Here is a 9,760-nt window from a genome sequence, read left to right on the forward strand (position 1 = left end):
TGATAGTGATAGCTCAGGTCCTGTGTGGTGGCATGCACCTATAATCTCAGTACTTGGAAGGCTGAAACTCAGATTTGAGGCCAACTGCAGTAACTTAAGTTCTTTAGTAACTTAGTGAGACTCTTTTTCAATATAAAAATAAAATAGGACTAGGGATGTAGGTAAGAGAATGTTCCCACGTTCAATTCTTAGTACCTCAAAAATAAATAAGAACAACTAAGCAGTTATAGTTCTTTATGGGAAATTTATAGGTAATTTTTTATTTCTTTTAGTTTTTTTTCCAAATTTTATAGCATTCACAGCTATAAGATCAAAAATGATATCTAAATATTTAATTGAAGTCTCTACCTTTGCCTCCAAACTCAGACCAAAGGTAATACTGAGTTTTATGGAAGGATGAGGACCTTGTACCTCTGGGGTGCTGCCATTACTTCCTTTTCCTCGGCATCTGCGTGAAGATATTTCCACACAAGAAATTGTCTAAGCTTAAAGGAAGCAGAGCCCCGAGTGGAAATGTTGTCTCTGGCCAAAGTACTCCCCCACTCTTAGATATTCTTTCATAACTACTATTCTTTTGGTAATGATTCTTTTAACTTTCCACACGAATTGCTCCGGTGATGTAAGATCAGATCTGTGAGAGAAACTGAGTCCGTGGAAATAAATTTTCTAGTAATTTGTCTAAGCCTCTAAACGCCCTCAGTTTTGCTCAAAGATGTAAATCTAGTCAGAATTCAGATGCTGTGGAAGCATTCCAGCTACAGCAATCACAAACGCAGAATTCCTCTCTATCTCTGACCTTCATTCTAATCATTAACCTATAGTAAAAGCCTTAAGAGTCAGCTGAAGTCATTAGCCCTAAAAACTTGCAAGGGAGGCAACCGGTGCCTCTGTTTACCCCCCCTCTCCTTGTGATCCGGCCTAGATACAGAGAAGATAAACTTTGTGTGTGACATCAAAGCAGCCTAGTTGATGAACAGCCAATACTGCCCAATACAATAGAGCCGAAGGCCAGGAAGATTCTTGACCTTTACACCCAGTATGTGCGCTGCCCAAGACAGGGAGGTGCCACGTGGTTAAGAAATGAATATGTCAGAACAAAGGACAGATATAATAAATGTGTAAGTGTGAAATAAAGGAAATATGGTGAGAATAAGAAAGCATTTTTGTATGAAGAAGAATTTATCCTAAGATTGTCCCAAATGGGAAAGAGAGAATCAGGGTAATCAGAAAAGAAAAGGAAGTTGAAGAGGGTTTGTGATAGGAAAACGGATTATTACAAGAGGAATGGGCTTCTAATAATCCTGTCATTTGAGGAAAAGTGCTCAGCAGCTAGAAAAGTACATCTGACAACTAAATCTAAAAACTTCATGTTACTTTTTGGTGTTTATCTGCTAAACTGTGTTGTGAGCTTGTTTAAGCTTTCAGACTTTAGATGGCAATGCAGACAAAACCCGGGAGACCTCCATCGCATCCCCTTGGATTGTCATATCTCCCCATGCCTGCCATATGGACTAAGCCCTAGGAACGGAAAGTTCCAAAAAGAGTTAAAGGAGATTCCATGAGAGGCTGTCTTCTCCAAGCCCTGGGCATGCCTGTGTCTTCTGGAATTTGCCCTTTGGAGCGCCTGTCTGCAAGGGCAGGGGGCTGGATTTGGTCACAGGATCCAGAGCTAATCGGAGCTAATCTTGAATGCCCGGACTAGTTTTTTTTTTTTTTACTTTGTTTACATTTCCTTCACTATTGTTTTGTGGTGATTACACTTCTTTTTTTTAACTATTAATCTCACTGGTGAAGGATATAAATTTTCCTGGGTTCTTGTAATAAAGTATCAATTGCACAAGAAGCATTTGTTCATGTCAGATCTTTTCCTGGAGAGGAATCTCCACTTTTTGCGCCGTGAACAGGAACTTAAAGGAGTTTATTTCATAAAAAGGGAAAAAATCGCTGCAGATAAGTGGCTGCAGAACTGCAACCGAAGCCTTTGCCCATCTTTCTGAGAAACTCGGTCTCGAGGGGACTCAATGCCCATATTCAGTGCCCGGTTGAGCCAGTCTGCCGCAGGTGGTGCCCTAGCGTGGATTTTTCAGACCGAATCCTGAAAGGTAAGCTATCTCTTTTCTTTATTTCTTTAATTTTTAGGCAAAGGATAGGTCCTTGTCAGAGCACTGCAGGCTCCCTGATAAAATCATCAGGATAAGAAGGCAAGAAGAAAATAGGAAATTAGAAAACCATGGGGCATTCATTAAATGCTTCACAAGCGGTCATTCAGGAAATGACATATGCTATAGTCATGAAAGGGCAAACATTTAATTCATATATAAAAACTAATAATAGTAGTGCTAAGAAAGCACCAGGAAGTTGTATGGGAAATCAAGTGAGTAAGAATCCTTTTACAAAATCAGTACATCATCTTTTAAAGCAATATAAGATAAAGACATCACCAGAAGAATTGCAAAATTGCTATAAATTAGCAATAGAGATATGGAACAAAATTCGAAAAAATATACATATATATTATGAAAGCCTGTTGGCAAGAGGAGAAACACCTCCCCCTAGTGGTGGGTCATTTCGTCTTTAATTACAATTATCATTCAACAAATTGACGGCATGGTTTTTGATATAGGAAAGTGAAACTGAAAAATTGTTTCATGTATATAAATTGTCAGAGAAAAATCTAGATCATGCTAACAAATCAGAAAGCCCAGGAAAAGAAATTGGAATGAGTGCCGTGGTGCCTGTGCTCACTTCCATTTTGGCCCCTGTGGCAGGAAAAAAAAAAAAAAAAAAAAAAAAAAAAAAAATATATATATATATATATATATATATATATATATATATATATATATAATTTACCATACAACCTTTTGAACAAAGAGTGGATCCAGTTCTGCCAAAACTTAGGTCTTTTAAATCTTCGGACTAGCTTTCACCTTTCCTGTCGCTTTTAATCCTGATCTGCTACAGCAAACTAATTGGAGAGGGTCTAACTTTGATACTATCTCTTCTTTCAAAAGACATGCATGCTTTATGGGCTTATTTCTAATTACTGCACTGAATTCTTACACTCTTGAGCAGAGAACTGGATCCTTTGTGATTTCTATACAGGAAATCACTTACAGGACAACAATATTTTCCATGGCAGATGTGACTCAGTGAGAAGGCAAAATAAATTATTTTATTGGAATTGGAGCTTAATTAGATGTAAAGACTCAGGTCAAAAATGTACAACCGCGGCAGCTGTATTGGATTCAAGAAGCTGCTGTTATAAAATGGCAAAAGAACTGAAATACAAACAGGAAAGCCATCTACAAAAATTGTACAGGGACCCACCGAAGAATATAGTTCTTTTAATTAGAAACTGCAGGATTTTATTTAAAAAAATAAAAAGAGCAAAACAAAATAAAAAACTAAAAAGAATGCAAAATTGTCAAAAATGTTAATTAGACAACTAGTTTTCAATAACATTAATAAAAATTGTCAAGCGGCTATTCGACTCATTAAGAAAAGCAGAAATTTAAATAAAAGCATGTAAGAACATAGAAACAGTAAGACATAATGCCCAGATAGATGCAACTAAAATAAAAAAAGAATGCAAAACTATTCACATGAATAAACAAAAGTGTTTTAATTATGGGACACTAAGATATATAAAATAAAGTAAAATAAAAGAAGTGCAAGTAGAAGAAGATGGACAGAATGGAAGAAAACAGCCACTCCCTAGAATAAGCCCAAGTTATAAAGAGGGGAAATATTTGAGTAAATTAATGAATAAAAATAAATGTGATCTAAATTTTGTAAGGACAAAAGCAAATTACAAAAAAAAATCAGAAAAATTAATAGGTGGTGTTCTTTCAGCCCCAAACAAATGAGAGACATTTTTCTGAATAGTAGTTTAAAATTAAAAATCTTTTAAAGAAATATAGCCATCAAAAACAAGACCACTCCTGCAACTTTGTCAGAAATACTGACACTTACTGTGTCCAGGCAAGGGAGTGCTGCTATAGATTTACCAGCTCCTCATTCTCAACAATTATTAGTTATTAATAATCTTCATAAAATAAAGCTTGAAAATGTGGGCCTAATTCCAAAGAATACTGTAGGGTTAAATTCTGGCAGTAGCAGCAATATTTTAAAAAAGGCCTCCTTTTAAAAAAAAGGCCTGTGCATAATGGTGTAATTGAAGATTATACAAAAGTAATTTCTGTCATGATATATGCTTCCAATAATATAGAGATAAAAATATCACTTAATTGCTAATTCTTCCCCATATCTGACCTAATACTAAAAATAACAAAAACCCACAAAAATAGTCAAATATAAAAACAAATGAATGTCTTATAGACCCTGGAGAAAAGAATTTAAAGCAAGGTACAGAAATTTAAAGCATTTCTTTCTTTAATTTTGTAATTCTTTACTGTGAAATAGCCCAAAATATAAGTTTTGTTCTAAGTAATAAAATTAATAACATAATTTGGATTATAAAATTCTTGCTTTAATAAAAATTACTTAAACAGTAAATAAATAAATAAATAATAATTAATAAATAATAGAAAATGTTAATTGATCTAAAAAATGTTAATAAGACTCTTAGACTCATGGAGGCATTATACTCCAAGATTAGAAAATTACTATAATTAATTTAAAAATTGTACCTCTTCAAAGTTGGTCAAAGATTTGTTTTTATTCTTCCCTCTCTTGAATAATGTTTAGCCTATAAAATAATTTCAGTGAAAAGTTCTGCCACAAGGAATGAAAAATTCTCCGGCCTTGTGTCAAAAAATTTGTAGATAAGGCAATTGTAGAAATTAGAACAAAATTTTCAAATGCTTATATAATTCATTATATGGATGATATTTTGTTGTCTCATTCTAAAAAAGAAATAGTAGAAGAAATTCTTAAACATTTGCTTCAACAATTGACTAAATATGGCCTACAGATAGCACCTGATAAAGTACAACAAAATAGGCCTATAAATTACTTAGGAAAAGTAATATATGATGAATATATAATGTCTCAAAAATGCATATTAGATTGGATAAAATAAAAATATTAAATGATTTACAGAAATTGTTAGGTAATATAAATTGGGTTAGACCTTACTTGAAAATTACCACAGGTTATTTGCATGTTTTATATAAAGCTCTTAATGGAGACCCAAATCCTAAATCAAAAAGGAAATTAATTCCAGAAATGTTGCAGGCATTGGCCTTGGTAGAAGAGAGGTTGCAGGAAGCCAAGGTCAAGCAAATAAGTTATGAGAAGCAATGCGATACACAAGTAAGAATGCTGGTTTCTTATGTTTTGTTGTGTAGTCAATTAATTAAGGCCAGAAACAGATCAAAAGAAATATTTGGAAGAGAAATGCACAATATTGTAATTCCATATACCAAACAACAGTTTAAAACATTATTGCAGAATGATGACGATTGGGGTATTGCTTTATTAAATTATATTGGAGAAGTAAAATTCCATTTACCAAAGTATCCTTTAATAAAATTTGCCAGAGAAGTGCAATTTATTTTTCCACAAACCGTGTCTGTAGAACCTTTAAGTGAGGCTGTTATTATATTTACTGATGGTCTTCTAATGGAAGCTCTGTGGTCTATACACCAGACCACCCACCCATAATTTCAGAGTTTTGTGCTCAGCAAGCAGAAATTTATGTTGTCATATTAACTTTAAAAGATTAATTTGTATACAAATTCAAAGCATGTGGTTTCAATATTTCCTGCTATAGAAACAGCCCTATTGTCTGGACATTCAAAAAATTATTACATTATTGGAACAATTACAAAAAATCATTCAAGAGTGAAAAAATAATTTTTTTTATATCGCATATTGCTGGACATTCTAATTTACCTGGGCCATTAGCACATGGAAACGCTATGGCTGATTTGTTTACAAGAGAAATTTCAATAAATAATGTTATAGAGCAGGCACAAAGAAGCCATGCATTGCATCATCAAAATGCTTTAGCTTTAAAAAGAATGATTCGTATTACTGGAGTGTCCCTGTATCCTCATACCCTGCACACTTGGCCATTAATACTTGCCTTAGAGAGGAGGAAATGACATAAGTGCCAATAGGCCAGGAGCTGGTGACATACAAATTAGGGGCCCAGCCAGTGTGGCCTGGCCACAAGCATCCCTGTCTTTGGAGTATCTTCCTTTCCAAGACCCACCTCCTTTGCTCAGCCCGGACCAGTCCCCACTTGGCCCTTGCTCACAGGCTACTGGGCTCCTTTGCCCTGAACCTCCATGGTGGCCACCCATGTCCAGGGCAGGGGCAGGAGCCCGCACAGTTAGAATGCAGAGTAAATGATGCTGGAGTGGGGACAGTGATGGGCATGGTACAGCAGCTAACAGGACCTACCAGCACCCAAAACCAGCAATTTTGGTAAAATTCCTGAAAGCAGATGAAGTAAGCACCAGGCTCTAACTTATTTATGGCGGAGCTGCCTACAGGAAGGAACAAATGGTAACAGGACTTGCCACCTGGGCAGCCTGCCAGCACTATGGCTATGCACACCCAAAAACCTTCCCATAGGGGCCCCATGGGCCATGTTCTTGCTGATCAGTCAGGTTTTGACAGTTCCGGAACTTCTGCATCTTCCCAGTATCTCCTAATGACTTCATACAGGATCTCAGATCACTTTTCCACAGCTATAGCGTGCCCACTGATGGGTGAGTCGCAGTATGCAGGTAAACCGTAGATACACACCTAAGGCCAGGGTGTAGCAAGTACAATAAGGCTACTATCAATGGGGGAGAATGTTTCCCCTGGGTAGACCCCAGCAGTGGAGTAGTTTAGTGGTGAGTGCTTATGTTTAGTAGAAACTATGTTTTCTGAGATGGCTGTGCTACGAACACCACACATGAGGTATGTAAAAAACTCTCCTGTCCTTAGCCTCCACTTGGAATTGATTGTATTTTGAGTGCATTTAGGGAAGGTATTTATTTTCATTAAAGGCTACTGAGAATCCCTTTGTAAGAAAGATGCTGAGTGGGGATGGAGCACTTTGTAAATTGGGGATTTGGTCCAAGGGGCTCATTCAAAGTGGAACTCAGTGGAAGGGTTCTGGGACAGGGGAGACCTTGGCTGTGCCGAGGGCACCAAGCTGCTAGAAAGAGCTCAGGGCAAGGACTCACAAACCTCATGGCCCCAAGGTATCTGCCTGGGCCACTGTGCTTTGTTCAAGTTACCCTACCAGCACAGTCTAGTGTCCCCCAGAATACCAAGACTTCTAGGAGTAAAATTCTTTGGGAAGTTAATAACACCTACAACTGGTAGACACCACTGTTTACCTGCCCAAGGAGCTTTCTCCCTCTGCAGAGAGCTCATGTTCTCATCAGTGTGAGTCCGAGGGGGCACCACCTGGGCTGGCATTTGTGGTGCCAAGAGGTGGCCCTGGCCTGGGGGTGGGGTGGCAGGAGCACATAGGTATGGCTGATTTGCAAAAATGTGAACTCTTCCTGCCCAGAACCCGCACAAAGGCAGGGTTGCACAGCACTATCTGTGGCATTTCTCTTTTTGGCTTGGGGATGTGGCTACTAGGGCTGGATGGGATAGATGGTGAACAAGGTAAAAGAAAGAAGACAGGCTTAGGCAGGCAGAAGCCTGAGGACTCTATCCCTCCATACAGTTCTCTCTACCCTCTCTCCACTGCCAGCATAGCCTCCGACGTTTGCGTGGGAGAATGAACCCAACAGGAACAGTATGTGAGCAGGCTAACAAAAGAGGGTGAGGATATAGAAGACTGATGATGTAGAGAGGGAGTAAGAGAGGCCACACCATGGGGTCCATGCTCTCTGCCCACAGGGGAAGCAGGCAGCCATGAGAGTGCAAGTTGAGCCAGAGGCTGCGGTGGTTGAATCCCATGAGAGAATGACCAACTCTGTTCCTCCCTATGAGGCTAAGAATTGCAGTGTGGACACTCTGCCCCAATTGAGAAGCTTGGGTTAAGAACTACAGGAGAGAGGAGACACGCCGGCCTCACGCCCGAGGACGCGGCAGCAGCCCCTTACTGCCGGCGGCAGCGGCGAGTTCACCAGACGGCTCTAGACCAGCGCACTCAACAGCCCACCAGGCTCTAGAGAGGAGCGGCGGACAGCGAAACGAGGTGAGCCGCTGCGGATCAGCCAGGCTGGATTCGGCAGATTTTTCGGCACAGGGAGCATGTAAAGCTCTCAGGATCTGGGCTCAGCATGCCCTGCAGGGACTCAGAGCGGAGCTCAAAACCAAAGAAGATATATGCCAGCCTCATGGCCGAGGGTGTGGCAGTGGCGCCATATTGCCACCGGCGGCAGCAGCAGCGAATTCACCGAGTCCACTACAGCTCCATCAGCGCACTCAACAACAGTGAGTCAATTTGTGGCCCTTGAAGAGAAATCCCAGTATTGCACTCCCAGGAACTTGACCCAGTGGGGGAGTGGCGGTGGCAGAGATATCACACCATAGGAGAACGCCCAACCTGGCACCACCCCTCATGGTCTAAAGCAGCCTCGATTGACTCCTTGGGTCTGAGACTCTGCGATGCAACCCAGTAAAGGAGTAGTGGGGACTGAGATACAACAGACTCGAGATCCAGAGCACCTTAAGTGAAGTCATAGTGACCCAAGGGAATAACCCAGAGAAGGCACAAACTTCCAAAATCATGGGAAAGAGGAATAACAATGGAGCAATGAATGCCCACAACCCCACAACATCAGAACCTGATAAAACAGAAATTCAGAGATTTCTAGAAGATCAAATCAGGAAAATAACTGTAGAAATAATAGAGGTGTTTCGAAAAGAATTCAGAGAGACCCCAAAATAGATAATGGATGCAATTAATGAAGTAAAGGCCTCAATTCAAAGCACAAACAACCGATTAGACCACATGGAGAACAGAATCTCGCTCTTAGAAGATGATCACTCCAAAAATGAACACATAGTTTCTAATTTAGAAAATAAATCCAACAGCAGGAATCTGACATTGAAGAAATGTGGGCCCATTTTAAAAGAGCTAACCTAAGAATAATTGGAATAGAGGAGGGAAAAGAAAGTGAAAACAAAGGGATCAACAATCTCTTCAAGGAAGTAATAGCAGAAAATTTTCCAGATATAGAGCAAGAGGTCGATACACAGATCCAGGAAACTTATAGACCTCCCTTTAGACAGGATCGGAGAAGAGGATCCCCACGCCACATAATTGTCAAAATGACCAATGTGGAAGCCAAGCAGAGAATCTTAAAGGCAACAAAAACAAAGGGCCAAGTGACATTCAGAGGCAAACCAATTAGAATCACTCCAGACTTCCCAAACCAAGTCATGAGATCCAGAAGGGCTTGGAGTAACATATTCCAAACTCTGAAAGAAAACAACTTCCAGCCAAACATTTCCTACCCAGCAAAACTTTCTATCAAATTAGATGGAGAAATAAGAAGCTTCCATGACAAACAGAAACTGAAGGAATTTATGTCTTCAAAACCAGCACTAGAGAAAATACTCAAAGAGATTAACTGCAAAAAAAAAAAAAAAAAAAAATAGATAACACACACCAGAACCAGAAAAACAAGATTTTCCATCCAACAGACAACTAAGATTGGTTATCTGTGGAGATTCATTATTAATGTTGAATGACCGCTTGTGAAGCATTTAATGAATGCCCCATGGTTTTCTAATTTCCTATTTTCTTCTTGCCTTCTTATCCTGATGATTTTATCAGGGAGCCTGCAGTGCTCTGACAAGGACCTATCCTTTGCCTAAAAATTAAAGAAAT

The sequence above is a fragment of the Muscardinus avellanarius genome (assembly GCF_963383645.1).
Source record: "Muscardinus avellanarius genome assembly, chromosome: X".
Classification (NCBI taxonomy): domain Eukaryota; kingdom Metazoa; phylum Chordata; class Mammalia; order Rodentia; family Gliridae; genus Muscardinus; species Muscardinus avellanarius.